The sequence below is a fragment of the Triturus cristatus genome, chromosome 3_1 (genome assembly GCF_964204655.1).
Source record: "Triturus cristatus chromosome 3_1, aTriCri1.1, whole genome shotgun sequence".
Lineage (NCBI taxonomy): Eukaryota > Metazoa > Chordata > Amphibia > Caudata > Salamandridae > Triturus > Triturus cristatus.
In genome coordinates, this window is record NC_140583.1 from 796005030 (window position 1) to 796020878 (window position 15849).

Below are 15849 nucleotides of genomic sequence, written 5' to 3' on the forward strand. Positions count from 1 at the left end.
GATTTAAGCGAGAGCTGCGATAACTGCTGTGATGTGCGTGGCAGAAGTACGAGTCCCACCAATGCTAATTCAGTCTTTGTCCCAAATTCTGTACATTAAGTACCATCAGAATAGCTAGTAAAACAGGGTGATCTTCGATGGAGATACAGAAAGCTTAACGGAGGGATATTATTGATATTGTGCACCGTGGGTGGTGGATCCTCTGAGGATCCTATGAATTAATTGAGAATAGTGAGACCTTTAACCTTTTTGATAGATGATTTTTAGATCCACCATTTTGAGACATATGTTGTAATGTTTGTCATTACAGTTCTTCCATTAACATTGAAAGTCAGTGCTTTTAGTATTCAACTATTTTATCTCTTTGTTGAGCCATGGGATCCTAGATCAATGGTTTGGCAGTGCTTTAAATGGGAAACATTTAGTGCAGGTACTCATTAAAATAGAGGTGGGGCAAGTGGGCGGGGCTAGGGGCAGGGCAAAGGGCAAGATATGATCATACCTAATGACTTGTGTACCAGTTGCAGCACATGTCAAAACACACGAGAAATGCATTTATGGCAATAAAACAGATCAACAAATTACACATAATTACATGCTCCTCGGAAGCAGAGCGGAATGTGCCCTGCACTGGAGGAGAAACCTAACCTGCACCTGCCCTGCTGTGGTTCAGGGTACCGGTACTCTCCCTGGCTACAGAGAAGTGCCGGTACTGACTGCAAAAAATTTGAAAGTGCCGGTACTCAGTACCGGTGAGTACCAGCCCATTTAAAGCACTGTGGTTTGGGTGTATGAATGTCTTGAAAGGAATGATTTAGTCAAAGCCTTGGCAAAGCCAGTAATCAAGCTGTACCCCTCTTTTATTTATTTGGTAAGTGAGAAGTACCAGAGATTGGAATAGAGTGCCAAGATATTGAGATAGTTCCACTGTCTGTGGTGTGTGTTGATCACTGTTGCTGTATTTGTTGTTCTTGTTGTATAGTTGATCAGAAAAGAGATGAGATGAGAGTTACTGATAATGACAGGAAGGTCTCCTTCTTTCGTAATTGGAATAGGCGGAGAAAATATCACATCCAAGTTGTGTCCCACAATAGGTATAGATCCGGAGTTAAGTTATGAGAAGTGGAGAAGAGCCTCAAAATTTGTCCTGATGGATCTTTGTCCGGAGGGTTCAGGCAATCGAACTACAAATTAAGGTTACAGAGGGTGCCATTGATTAAGAGGATTTCCAAAATTGCATCTAGGAAGGCATCTACAAAGGCTCTCTTGTATTGTGGGGGTCTGTATATCACGCGCTGTGAGCAAAGGAAGGTAGTTGGGAGCAGTGCTTTAAATGGGATAAAATAAGTGTAGGTACTCATCAAATTGAGCTGGGTGGCGGGGCAAGAGGAGGAGCTGAGGGCGGGCCATGATTATATAAAGACACTACTGCCATCTGTCATGTAATCATTTTGCCCTTGAATTACACTGATCAATAGTCTCAAATTGCCTGCATGTGCAAATTACCTCTGCACATGTGGGCATGGCATATGTAGACAATTAATAACCTGTCTCCTACTATGCCCTTTCAACTGTATAAGCCGCCCATTGCATTTAAAGGGAAATGTTAGTTACAGCAATTTCAGAACACACCACAACACATGATAAATGTATGAACAAAAAGTGGTTAACTCCTCAAAAAAAATTAAATGAAAGCCAAACAATGTGTTATGCTTTAGTTTCTGTGTTTTTTTATATTTGCAGCTTCAGTTCTTATTTGTTTTATTGGGTACAGCAGTCATACATTCTCTTGCCCATGAGCACGCGCTCACACACTGGCACAAGAACAAGCACACATGCACACACAAAACATTCCTCAAATTTTCTTTAAAATACCTTCAGATAATGTCCCGATGCTCTCTCTGTCGCTTCGGCACTCACACACAAAAGCAGACATTCATTGGCACAAAAGGCTCACAATAGAATTAAAAATGTTGTTTGCAATTCCTACCTCCCACGGCTTTCTTCTTGCAGACTCTCAGCCAGTTGTCTGGACTTTCAGTGCCTGCACAATTTCACACCTGTGATTTGCAGTGCAGGGTCTGATCGGACCCTGTCACTCACAGTGCAATACTGAGCTTGCACACCTGCCACACTAACAAAATGTAATGAGCCTCTGCTGAATGATTCAGCAGCGGCTCGGCACAGGGCTACGGTGGCGCTTTGGCTGAGAGTGGCGTTCAGATAGCCTCATCCTCAGCAGCACAAGTACCACTGAGCCTACCAGTCATGAGTACCGGTACGCTCCTTGGCAATGAAAAAGTGCCGGTACTCAGGAGGTTAAACATAAAAAGTGCCGGTACTCAGTACCGGTGAGTACCGGCCCATTTAAAGCACTGGTTGGGAGCAAGCAGAAGAGTAGGAGTGGCTTGAACCTAGCCATAATGAAGTAGTGAAAGCATTTGGTCTGTCAGAATTCCTTGAAGAGGGCTGCTGGTCCTCCTCTGGATTTCCTGGGCCGTGCTGAATAAGGGGTCCAATATGAGGGGGGGCATAGGGTTTCATTGGTGCTTGCCTTGTGGAGGGTCTGGTGATGTGTTGTCCCATAAGTAGGTGATGTACAAGAAAGGAACACTAGGAAGCGTGTCACTGCCACAGTCTAGTATAAAAAATGCCCATATAGCAGATAGAGGCCACTTTTATTTTGGTGGCTAGGCCTCTTGTCTGTGCTAGTCCATTCCTGCGTGCTTGCAAAGTTATAGATTCGATGTTCTTTTCGATTTCAAGTTATTACTGCCTGCTTGCCACGTTGGTAATCGCCCAGGTCACACTAGACTCTATGAACATATGTATCCCTGACAGATAAGGGCTCTAAAAGGATGTTTGGCTTCTGTGTAAGTCACGTGGCTTGCATGACTTGGAAAGTGCCCAATCCATAACAATGGACTTGACGAAAACCGTTGTCCACAGGCAACTGCGTCCCTGAGAAGCAGCACGCGTAACAGGTCGGGTGCATTTAGCATTAGCATACAGACTGTGCAGCGAGCGACACACAGCAATCAGGCTGTCCGCACATTCTATAGCGATGTCATTGGTTCCTTCCCAAACCTCACAGCGACCACTACGCAATCCGAAAACCGTGCAGCCACCGCACTGCACATCACCCGTGCCACATCTCGCAGCTAATGGAACAAAGGCGCAAGTGTGCGCCTTTAAACATGGCATTCCTACAGAGGGGACAGAATGTGCAAACAAGCCTCTTTATCCGCTGGAACTGAGTGGGGTATGAGGAAACTAGCTCGCCGTGGCTAAGAGGGACAGAAAGAAAGTACATTACTCGAACTCCCTGCAGGCCGCACTCGCTGAGTTCAAGAGAAAATCAGAGATCCGCCCTGTACACCGACCCTCCTTCCTTTCATCGCTCTCCTGCGCTCCCCGTCTCTCCTCCTGCAGAGTCAGAGTGAGCCACGTGTTAGTAGTGCTGCGAGGATGGTCTTGAGCACTAGGTGCGCTCCGCTTATAATGAATCATTACATGTAACTCCTCACTGAGGTTTCCTTTCACTCCCTAGAGCAAACTTACCAGTTCCTCCTATCCCTATGTTAACAATAAATCTTATTAATCTTATTTGTACAAAGGACCCGGACCACTTAGATGCATCAATGAAGGGAGTTTTGTTTTATTTTTGTTAAGAGGGTGGAAAGTAAGAAGCCTAATGGCATGGAATAGCCGCAGTGGTTTCAATACCAGGAGACCTCTGGTAGAAACCCCAAAACAATGGACTGGGATGAACGTTCAGCTGTCCTCAGTGTCTTCAGCTTCAGGGAGTCACTTCAACAACAGGCAAGCAGTGCTTAATTTGAGCCGATGGGTTCTGGTACTCAGCACTGGCACTTAATTCTCAACACCTGCAATAATGACAGTCCACCACATGGTGACGCTGGCTGTCTAATGTTAAACTGAGCACAACAACAGTTATTTTGTAATTCTTTTTACAATAAAAAATATTAATACCTGCAGCCCAAGCCATTCTAGTCTTAATTGTCACACTTTATGAAGTGTGATGGTTAGTAGTTGTGCTGGTATTGTCATTGGTTGCACTGATAGGGGCAATGGGCGGTGCAAACTGCAGTGGCATCCTGACCAGGGGCTGCTCCTCCGCAATGGCGGAGGAGCGTCACCCCACTGGCTCAGAGCCAGCAGGTGAAAAATGAAACAATATTCTATCATTGTTTTATTTTTCACCTGCTTGATGAGCCGTCGGCATAGGGAGGGGTGGGGCTGGGGCTATGGGAGGTGGGAGGAGGAATGGTTCATGCACTTTTAAGTGTGCATGTGTGTTTGGCCGACCGTCTTAGGATGGCCAAACACACATGCGCACTTAGGTTTCTCCAACCCAGCTGTATTGACCAGCTGGGTTGGAGAAACAGCACTGACTCCCTGTCCTGAGCGGAGCGTTAAACCAACCTCCTCAGGTCAATCTCCGCACTGCACTCATAGCATTAGAGCGGTGCAGGGATTGCACAGGAAGTCTGTGATGCTGTCCCAGGGTCTGCTGGAATCAGGAAGAAGAAATGCGACGCGCGATGCGGGAAGCCGCCGGCAGATTCAGGTAAGTCTTCCTATTTTTATAAATTATTATTAAACACCCCCGCGCTTCACCTCCTGTGCTCCCCCCACACCCCTCCACCCGCTCCACCACTTTTTGTTTGTGGTGGCCACCACTGCTCCTGACAAGGGCTCTGGCACTTATTTTTTTACAAATTGAGCACTCCAGGCAAGATTTTTGGAGATCTCCAGTCCCGACAATAAGATCTGATGTTGTGTCAGTGGCCATCCCAGAAATGGGTTCATATACTCGGCTGACAATTGCAAGGTAAGTAGACTTGCCAACAATGGTTCGGGTCAGAAAGTAAAAAGGCCTCCCAGAATAGGCTAGAATATAAGAAGTTGTTCCAAAAATGTATATGAGTGTAGGATTCCTCTCAACAGTGAAGTAGAAACCAGGAGCCCTCACAACACCGAGAATGGATTAAAATTCAGGGTGACTTTGTAGCAATTTATTAGAATACATCTCCCAGTCATTAATTAGAACATGCTTTTAACTTCTGTCAATGGGTTAAAGTGTAACAAATTGGATCTGCAGTTATTAAGAAGAAAGTGTGCCCTCACACCAATTGGCAAGGGTGTAAAGTTAAAATGTAGACTAGCCGGTGTCTCTTTTTCACCACTCTACTGACTACTTCCCAATATTGTTGCTATCTTTAACACAACGTTTGACTACATCTAGGTCTTGCACCTTTCAAACATTGCTTTAAGAAGTATGTGTTTTCGTGTCTGATTGAATGTCAGAATATCAAGTACAGAAATATTGTGCAGCAAGAAAATTGCAGCAAAAGTATAAAAAGAAACAAATTATTGTGGACGTATGTAATTTATGGGAAGTGTAGATTTACTGTTCGAAATAATTAAGAACTTTGAAGATATGCATCTCATGAAGATACGTAGAGCCCAGAAACCATATGGTCCAGAAGCTCCCACTCAGTACCTGAAGACCCGCTTCGTGACTAGTGACATGGAGTACTCGAACCTTATCCCCACCACACATCACAGACATAGTAAAAATCCCTGCCCTCCCTCTTGACACTAACCACAAGACAGAGAAAAGTAACTGGAGTCTGTCTGTTTGCCCTCCTGGCCCCAATAATATTATAATCTGTATCATCATATATTATGTCCCAATTTCCTACCTCATTACCCTTATCATTGATGGGACAGGCAGGTGATGTATGAAAGGGCCTGTGAAGCCTTGCTGTTAGCTGGAGCTCACAGATACAGGCTATAGCAGCCCGCTTAACTAACGACTCAGTACTAATCAGACAAACCTACGAAGACCAGAGGGATCTGAGACGCAATGCTGGTCAATGTAGACGTCTAACATGTTCCACCCTGCAAAACCTGAAAAGTCACATAAGGTTAGCACATTCATCCCACATCCGTGATAATGAGGATAACAAGGGCTTTGCCCGTGTCTGCCATATTAAGGCAAATGTTTGTTTTGTTTTCCATGGTGCATTTTAAGCGCACATTGAACTGGAGATCAATCAATGTAATGAAGAGTGGAAAAAGGAGACAAGGTTTCTTTAGCAGTTCATTTAGGCTTTTGTGGAAAGGGGCTGCTGATTAGTCTTCCTGTAGCTCTGTCATTTAGTAGATTGCAGGGGGGGAGGATGAGACTGCAGTTTCTGTTGGTAGCCTTTCACCTTCACCTGATCACTCTTCAGTGAAGCTGATGGCAGCTAGGTGCAAAAAGCTCAGATCACTGTGTGCTTCTGTTGCTGGTGCTCCTCGCTGGTGACTACCCTACTATGAGAATCATTACTCTGCACAAAGACTGTATCTGGAGAGCAGGGGAGAGGATACTTGAAAGGAGAACAGCCATGAGCTGGTTCTCAAAGTATGGACAGTGGATCCACATCTCCTCTCTGCATTCACTTTATAAAAGTGGACTCACTGATCTACTTATTGTTCCAGTTTCAAGTTCTCTATGACCAAGAAAGGAGATGCTACATGGAGTAATCAGAGGACTTCTGTACAACCAATCAGCCCGATAGCCAGTTGTATGGTGGCATCACCTGAGTCTTTCCTTCCTGCAGAACCTGTTCTTATAGCCCAAAGGGCCTCAAAGCCACCCACCCTTCTAAGCGAGGGAAGGATCCTGTCACCCCTGTATTAAGAATGCCTGTTTAGGAGGAGCTACATGCTGCAAGAATTGGGGTGGGCATAACTTGCGCATTTGATGTATTGTAATTACACAAAATTACAGCAAAACTATGTAAGATTACGCAAAATTATGCAAGCAGCGTAACCCTGCATTTAGCGCTACTTTCTAAACACAAAATGCAACCTTGCGTCCAAAACAGCCAAAGGATGTATTTTGGACTTAGAAAACAGCTCCAAATGAAACAGAACAAGAACAGCAGCTGCTCACGCTCTTTTTCTGTGATTTGGGTAGGCATTTTTGCCCGAAATTATGCAAACAGATGGAATCATGTTATATTCTGTAATTGCTTATCACAAGAGTAACATGAAATTAACAAAATGACTCTGCATACTCATGAGTAATTATAATTTTGCCAGGCCTGAGCAAGACCCCAGTGATGGTAGGGTCTGCCAGAGAGAGGATGGAGAAAAGTGAGGTGTTGTCATGCACCAGGCCCAGTCTCCAGTTCGCTGTTCTAAGCCGGTGGAGCTACTAAGATGTGGATTGCAAGTGCGGCTAAATAACTGTGACCATGACTAACCCTGTGCTGCGGTGAACCCAAGAACTGTTGCAGCTGCCCTTCATCTGAAGACTGAAGCTGACCAGTGTGCTGCCGGTTCCGATAATACTGAGGCCAGGCCCGAGTTTAGTGCTCCGAAGCAGGCCTGTGTGAAGCCTAGCATCCAGGAGCTGGCCTGAGTGTGACTGTGACCAGATCTGTCCAAGTGAGACTCCACGGCTCCAGGTAACTTAATTTGACGTCTGTGTGGGCTCTATTCTGCCACATCCTCGTTGCAGCTAGAGGGTGTCACTTTGGCATTTCAAATGCGCTCGCTGACCAAGAAGTGGGAGAGGGGTTGGTTGCTGCCGCACGCTGGCTACCTCAGAACAGGAGCGGCTGGTGCAGGTAAGAGCGGTGGGGTGGTGGGGCTGGTTTGGAGGGATTCAACAGATGATCTAGAGGGAAAATTAAATAAATAGTTAATTTTCTCTCGTTGTCGTTTGTTGTAATCCCCCCCACCCAGACCCACTGCTCTTACCTGCACGGGCCACAGCTGCCCCAGAACATCTGAATTATAGGACTTATCACTGTGAGGGAAAGACTGCATGAACTGTGAAAGACTGAGATCATTTGACAGTTCACAAGGTCGGTAATCTGCACCAGAGCCTAAACTCTTGCTATTAATTAAGCAAGGTGTAGAACTGCCTAGACCAGACGGGAGAGCCATCCAGTGGTGAGGAATAGGATAGCTGATTGAGGCACAGTTAGCCCCAGCGTCGAGTTCACTAAATGATACTTGGCCATTATTGCATGTGCAGTATTTCTTTTGGAAGTATATTTCTTATAAAAAGTAAAGCACTGGGCTGGACAGTCAGTTATTGTCAGAAGCGGAGATGCCTCTGCCTGCTCTCCATTGCTACCACTGAGAGTCAAGCGCTGAAGTGGTTGCATTTGGCCCAGTTTACAGTTACAGTAGGGCAGTCCCCAGTATATTAAAATCGGACTTCAGTGGCATATGATCTCAACATGCGCGTATCTCCTCAATGCCTCGTGGTCCCCCGAATGGGATTTGACACCGCAACCTAAGATTACAGACGAAGACAAGAGCCAACAGCTTATATGTAGGTTAGCTTTACTGCAGGTGCTCTCAGGATACGTTTTCAGGTAAAATATGAACCCCCCCAGGAGCAACGATGAGAAGATGAACCCTCATCAGAGATCAGACTCTGATTAGCCCATTTTAGAACAGTAACCCATAGAAAACTCAAAATTTCAGGCAAGGAACCTTTACCCCATCAGAGAGAGAAGGAAACCACATAACCCCTGATTACAAGCTGGGTGGTTAATTCTATTCCGTGTGTAAACCCCTGTTTACACACGGCAAGGAATTACGAGTTTGGTTTTATTTAACGCGTCCGATTATTATCAGGTGCATTAAATAACCCAACATTCGCTACATTTTGGCAGGTCAAACCGTATCATGCGGATTTTAGTGCGTTAAACAACAAAAGACCTCGTGTTATTCCTTTGAACTCAGAATAGGTGCTATTTATGTGACCTGATAAATAGCACACCATGTGGTATTGTTATTTAAGAAAGCGATAAATAACACCTCAACTTGTAATCAGGCCCATAGACTATGACACGGGGTACACCGAACCTTAGGTTGAAATGCCAGAATGGAACTTGGAATTGCTTAGATGTTCTCACAACACCGTACACCTTTGAAATACTCTGAACTTGGGTTCTAAGAGTATTTTAATCAAAGGATAAATATTGGTGTAATGTACTGTGAAGTGTGTGAATGCTATCTATGTTAGAAGGGAAACAGCCATTACAACGCGGCTGTTTCCACGCAGGGCCTTTACCACGCAGGCAGTGGCATGTATATACTGTTACCACGCATAGCCTTCACCCGCATTTGTTTTTACAACGTATGTGGTGAGAGGGCATACGCTGGTAACGGCACCTGCGAGGTAAACGCTATCGGCGTCGTTAGAGGAGCCAAGAGATCCTTCCGCTGCCACTTGATGACATGTGTGTGCAGTGCCTCACAAGAGTTCCCTCGTCCTGTAAGGGTAAGGGGGATTGTTTTTGGAACTGAGGTGATTTCAATTTAAAGGAACTGGGGGCCAGGGAACAGATTTAGGTATGTTTTAAAAGGGCTTGAGGCTAGGAGGGGCTCGCGCAGGGTTCTAGATTTAGGGTTTAGGGAAGGGTTGGGTATTTTTTAACAGGGAGAGGGTTGTGCTGGGGGTATAGATTTGGGGTTTAGTAAAGGGTTGGGAAATTTTAACAGGGCGCGGGTCACACTGGGGTCTAGATTTAGGGCTTAGGGAATGGTCAGGTAATTTTTAAAAGGGTGGGGGTCACGCTGGGGTCTAGATTTAGGGCTTAGGGAACGGTCAAGCAATTTTTAACAGGGCGGTGGTCGCACTAGGGTCTAGATTTAAGGTTTAGGGAAGAATCGGGTAATTTTTTAAAAAGTTGGGGTGATGGAGGTTGCACAGGGGACTGTTTTTAGGGATTAGGGCAGGGGTCTGGAATTTTAAAAAAATGGACGGGGTGGGGGAGGCCCGGGAACTGGCTTGAAGACTGAGGTTAAGGGTTAGGGAACATTTTTATCAAGCATAGGCCTTTACCATACATGTTTTACAAAAAAATACGTTGTAAAAGCATGCATGGTAAAGGTTATATGTGGTAAAGACATTCGTGGTGTAACGCATGCATGGTAAAGGCTACCTGATGCCAGAAGTGTGCAACGTTGGGTTAGAACATTTCCATGTCTCTGAAGCATGTTGATTTTTAGGAGCAAGGCAGTTATTCAGAGGGTACATTGCTTTAAATGGGAGGCTATTTCTAATGGAAGAGGGAATAGTGGTACTCTCCTATTAGAAATGCCTATCTGGTACCCTCCCATTAAAAATGTGCTTATCCGGTACTCTCCTATTAGAAATGTGCCTCGCCGGTGCACTACCTTTAGATATGTGCCTATCAGATACTCCATTAGAAATGCAATGTGAATCTGGTACCCTCCCATTAAAAATGTGCTTATCCGGTACTCTCCTATTAGAAATGTGTCTAGCCGGTGGACTACCTTTAGAAATGTGCCTATCAGGTGCTCCATTAGAAATGCAATGTATATCTGGTACCCTCCCATTAAAAATGTGCCTATCCGGTACTCTCCTATTAAAATGCAATGTGCTTCCGGTACCCTCCCATTAGAAATGTGTCTATCCGGTACTCTCCTATTAAAATGAAATGTGCTTCTGGCACCCTCCCATTAGAAATGTGCCTATCTGGTACTCTCCCATTAGAAATGCAATGTGCTTCCGGTACTCTCCCATTAGAAATGTGCCTATCCGGTACTCTCCCAATAGAAATGCAATGTGCTTCCGGTACCCTCCCATTAGAAATGTGCCTATCTGGTACTCTCCCATTAGAAATGCAATGTGCTTCCGGTACTCTCCCATTAGAAATGCGCCTATCCGGTACTCTCTCATTAGGAATGCCTATATGGTACCCTCCCATTAGCAATGTGCCTATCCGGTACTCTCTCATTAGGAATGCCTATATGGTACCCTCCCATTAGCAATGTGCCTATCTGGTACTCTCTCATTAGGAATGCCTTTATGGGACCCTCCCATTAGAAATGTGCCTATCTTGTACTCTCCCATTAGAAATCTCTGTCCATTTAAAGTTCGGAATTGATTTGATCTGAGTATGCGAATTGAAAGGTCCCATTTATAACATGTTCATTGAATGTATTCTAATAGTTTGTGTTATGCTGTCTCTGGAATGTGCACCTGTATGGATTAACAACAATAAATGTTCACCTACGGATGAGAACAGAGAAGCACTTAGTGGAAACCCACCAGAGGGAAGAGTGAACGTCATGAAAGGTAAAGGACTTACCAAAGCCCGTGCTCCAAACAATCCTTTGAGCCAAGAAGGGCATTATTGACAATGACAGCCTCTCAAAGCAGCTTGGCCATTAAAAGATAATAACTAACCCCTCAGCTCCTATATGAGCGGCACCCCTTCCTGCCTATCATAGGGACCGCTCCTCAAAGTGGGAGGGTTGTGTAGGTTGTCCCTTTCTTGCATTTGACATGATCTCACTGCTTTTCTTTAAGGCTCCCACAGGCTTCATAAAGATGCTTTGCGGCTCTGACAATCAGAGAGTGCATTCCTGGTTCACATTAATCTGGTCCATTCTGACACAACCGGAGCCGCGCCTCTCACGGCTTCAGCTGTGTTAGCACACGGCGTGGAAGAGCCTGTGCTTGGCCGCGGCCTGGGAGTTCCCTCTGTTTGTCTTGGCGGCGGGGAGGGCGGCCTATTGTTTGCACAACAATAGTGTGATTAATACCTAAGCGGCCTTATCTCTCGCTGCCGGGGTGGATTATGGGGACCGCTCATGTTGTGACAGATGAAAGAGTGTGTTTTGATTGTGAAGTCATATCGTCCACTTCATGCCAAATCCGCTGAGTGCAGGGAGAGCTAAATATGCTCTTCGCCTCTGTTCATTTATCTCCGTAACATCATAGCTAACCTCCAGGCAACCAGTAGTGCGGAGTCCATGACAGGTGCGGCTTGCATTTATTTGGAGAAACCATGACTTCTGGTGCCTATTTATTTGCAAAGTTTCATATAGCGCTGGCTAGACCCGGAGGTATCAGAGCGCTTTACATGAGGATCAGTGAGTTACGGTTCCATAATTACATAGACAAGTATAGACATAGAAAAAAAACATGCGATTACACAGTATTGTGAGATTATTAGCGTGTACACGCGTTTTATGGGGAGTGGAGAGGTAGAGGGGATTTGGTAAACGGGGGTTTGGTACTGATACTGGTGGGATGGATCCGCCTGGTACAAAAACCCTATGCGCCCAAAAAGTTAGCTCACATTGGCACATATAAATTTGAAACTTTTTGCGACACACTGTTTTAGAGGTACCTGGCGGATGATCTTTCCAATACATTGTGGGACTAGAAACATTGTGCAAAGCAACTGAATAGGCTTTTAGGGTGTTTTTACAGGGACTAATGGGTTATTGTCGAAATTTTTATTCAATTAGTACAAATGGTGCACTTTAAGCCATTTCAATAAGTCAGCCCACATTGCCACAAAAAGTCCACGCAGGCCTTGAGGGCCAGCGATTCTTCCACTGCCCTGGTGTCAAATACCAGTGTATGACTGCTGGCAGCCACCTGCCAAAGGAGCTGAACAGAGATCAATTTACAAACCTTTTGTTTGTTACAAATTCGTTCTGCCCTTGTTGTGTTAGCTCCTAGCTACATACACTCACTTATAATGACATTGCAGGGTTCTTTTCCTTTTCCAGACAACTTTTTCTCCAGTTCTTGTTCCCAGCACTACTCTTTGCTTCATTCAGACCCGCAGCTCTGTAAAATACTGCCATGGCTGTTCAGCCTTCCCTCTCTCTCTTCACGGACATATATCCAATGCACAATCTTGCACTGTTCCCTGCCAAGGCCGTCTCGCTTCCTTACACTGCAGTTTCTTTAGTTGCGCCCTCCCATCCCCATTCGTTTTTCAAGTGGAGTTGCGTAGGGAACAGAGGCGTACAACTTCCATACCCTCTGTTACACAACATCAGACTCTGCACACCACATGTACTGGTCAACCTTGGAGGTTTCATTCCCTATATTACACCTAACACTGAACCCCACACACAGGATTCACTTTTGACCCATAGGGCTACTACACCGCACATACCGCAATCACTTGACAGCACTGCAACGCCAGTAGCCTGCACTACATCTTACGCAGTACTCCACACTATATTCACTTTTCGGTCTTGAAGCTTCCTTACTCTGCACCACATCCACCACTACACTCCATACACCAACACACTAGGCATAAAGCTTCCATATCCGGTACTACATCCAACATTGCCCTTCACACACCTACATTAACTTGTCAGCCTTAAAGCTTCCATACCCTTCACTTCATCTTCCTGCACACTCCACACTGCTATATTTGCTTGTTATTCTTAAAGCTAGAATACACTGCACTGCATCTAACACTGCGTCCCACACACCATATTCACTTCCCAGCCCTTCAACCCGAATGCCAGGGAGTATATCTACCACTACACCTCACACACCATATTGGTCCGTTAGTGTTAGAGCATCCATATACTCTACTACATCTATCACCCCACCTTCCAGACTTCATTCAAGTGTCAGTCTTACAGCTTCCATAGCCTCCACTACATACACTATGACTTCACCCCACATACCACATCCACCTGTCAGCTAGGGGTGGGGGGATTTTGCGCAGTCGTGTTACGCAAAGTTCAGTGAAACGGTAAAAAATCTCAGCAAGTTACGCAGAATTCCGCGAGCACGCAAAATTGCTTGTTCCGCCCGTTCGCGATGCGTTTTTGCTGTTCGGGGAAGCTGTTTGCGTGCTCAGGGGGAAATTTCTTGTGAACTTGCCCATGCGGTCACCAATTGGCGTGGCACTCTTGTTTCTCTTGTTACCCGCTCACGATGCGTGTTTCCTGTTTGCGAATGCAGATGTCCAATGGCGCATCCGAATGACGTGTTATCGATCGCACACTCTCATGGGATCGCGCGGCCGGCTACCAAAATCTCATGGCGCACGCCAATGGATAGGAAAACTCATCGGCGAACGCAGAGATCCCGGTAAGTCGCTCCCACGTACGCGAACACGCATTTTGAAAGCGCGAACAAGGAAAAAATTCCGCTACGCCGTGGATCGTGGAATTTTGGGCAATTCCGCGTTCTCCGCGGAACTGCCAAAATTCTGCAAATTCTGTGAGCGGAGCGGAATTTACCGCCCAGGACTACTTTAGAGCGGCCTTACCTTGCACTACGTCTAATACTAATTCCAGTTGCACTTGTTTGTTTCACAATTAGTCATCCCTTAAGAATTACAAACTCTCAAGCATTTGTTTGTTTTCAAAAAAAGTCATTCATAGTCTTACAGACTCTATTTGAACTATTGCAAACTCCAAATGGAAGTATATTAGCAAATAAGTATTGTTGTATGTTACACTGATATCAAAGAGAGCTAATACATATATGGCAGGATTACCATCTACACATGTAATACTATCAGATGCTTTCATTTTACAGTTTTCTACTTGTCACCTTGAACACAAACTAAGCATGAAAAGTTATTGTCCAATTTTTAGGGTTATCTCTCACTTGTAAACAAGCCTAATGTAATCCTGATGGTTATTCAGTTATATAACATTTTAAATGCATTTCAGCTCAGAAGAAAAGCAAAGTTTCAAATTGTAATAGAAAGCAGAAATACAGAAAGTGCCACCAGGTTTCATCATAGCAAGCACTTCACGTTAAACATTCATTGGCATAGCCAATAGGTCTCACCTATGTGAGAGCTATTGGCTTTGTCAATGTCTTTTAGCCATGTTGTACAGCAGTGTTGAGTACAATGGCATAGAGGAAAGTGATGTAGAGGAGAGTGGAGTAGAGTGACATGGAGTAGTGTGGCATAGAGTAGAGAGGTGTAGTGTAGAGAGGCGTGGATGAGAGTGTTGTGCAGTGTAATGGCATAGAGTGGAGTGGAATACCGTGGAGTGGAGTGGTGTAGAGTGAAGTGGAATAGAGTACAGTGGAGTTGCGTAGAGTACAGTGGCATACAGTAGAGTGGCAGCATAGAGTAGAGTGATGTAGGGTGGCATACAGTACAGTGACAGAAAGTGGGGTGGAGTAGCAGAGAGTGGTGTTAAGTGGCATTTCATTTCATAGAGTAGAGTGGAGTGGTGCAGAGCTGAGTGACGTAGAGAGGAGTGGCATCGAGTAGAGCAGCGGAGAGTGGAGTGGAGAGAAGTAGAGTGGCATAGAGTTGCATACAGTAGAGGGGCATAGAGTGACATTGTGTGGAATGGATTGGAGTGGAAAATGTGGCGTAGAGTGGCATAGAGTAAAGTGGTGTAGAGTACACTGGAGTGGTGTAGAGTGGCGAAGAGTAGAGTGACATAGAGTGCCATAGAGTGGCATAGAGTATAATGGAATGGTGTGGAGTAAAGTGATATAAAGTGGAGTGGTTTAGAGTGGCATAAAGCAGAATGGGGTAGAGTAGAGTGGCATAGAGTGGGGTTAAGTGGAATAGAGTAGTACGAAGCACATTGGCATAGAGTAAAAAGTGTAGAGTGGCATAGAGTAAAGTGGCGTAGAGTGCAGGGGCATTGAGTGGCATAGAGGAGCTTAGAGTGGAGTGGAGTTGAGTGTGATAGATTAAAGTGGAGTGAGATAGAGTAGAGTGGCATAGAGTAAAGTGGAATGGCATAGAGAAGAGTGCCATACAGTGGACTGATGTAGAGTGGCGTAGAGTTAAGTGGCGTGGCGTAGAGTGGAGTAGCATAGAGTAGAGTGACATAGACACCCCCCAATAAATGTGTTTTGTAGTAAATAGTTGGGTACAGGTAGTTTAAGTTGGGTATGGTGAGGTGTTTGTCGGATTTCACTTGGGATTGTTACATACACATGCAGATAGAAAACACACACACACGCACACTTTCATGTCTCTGCTTTAAAGGTCTTAAACAATGGTTATTTTGCAAAATATTGAGTAATAAGTA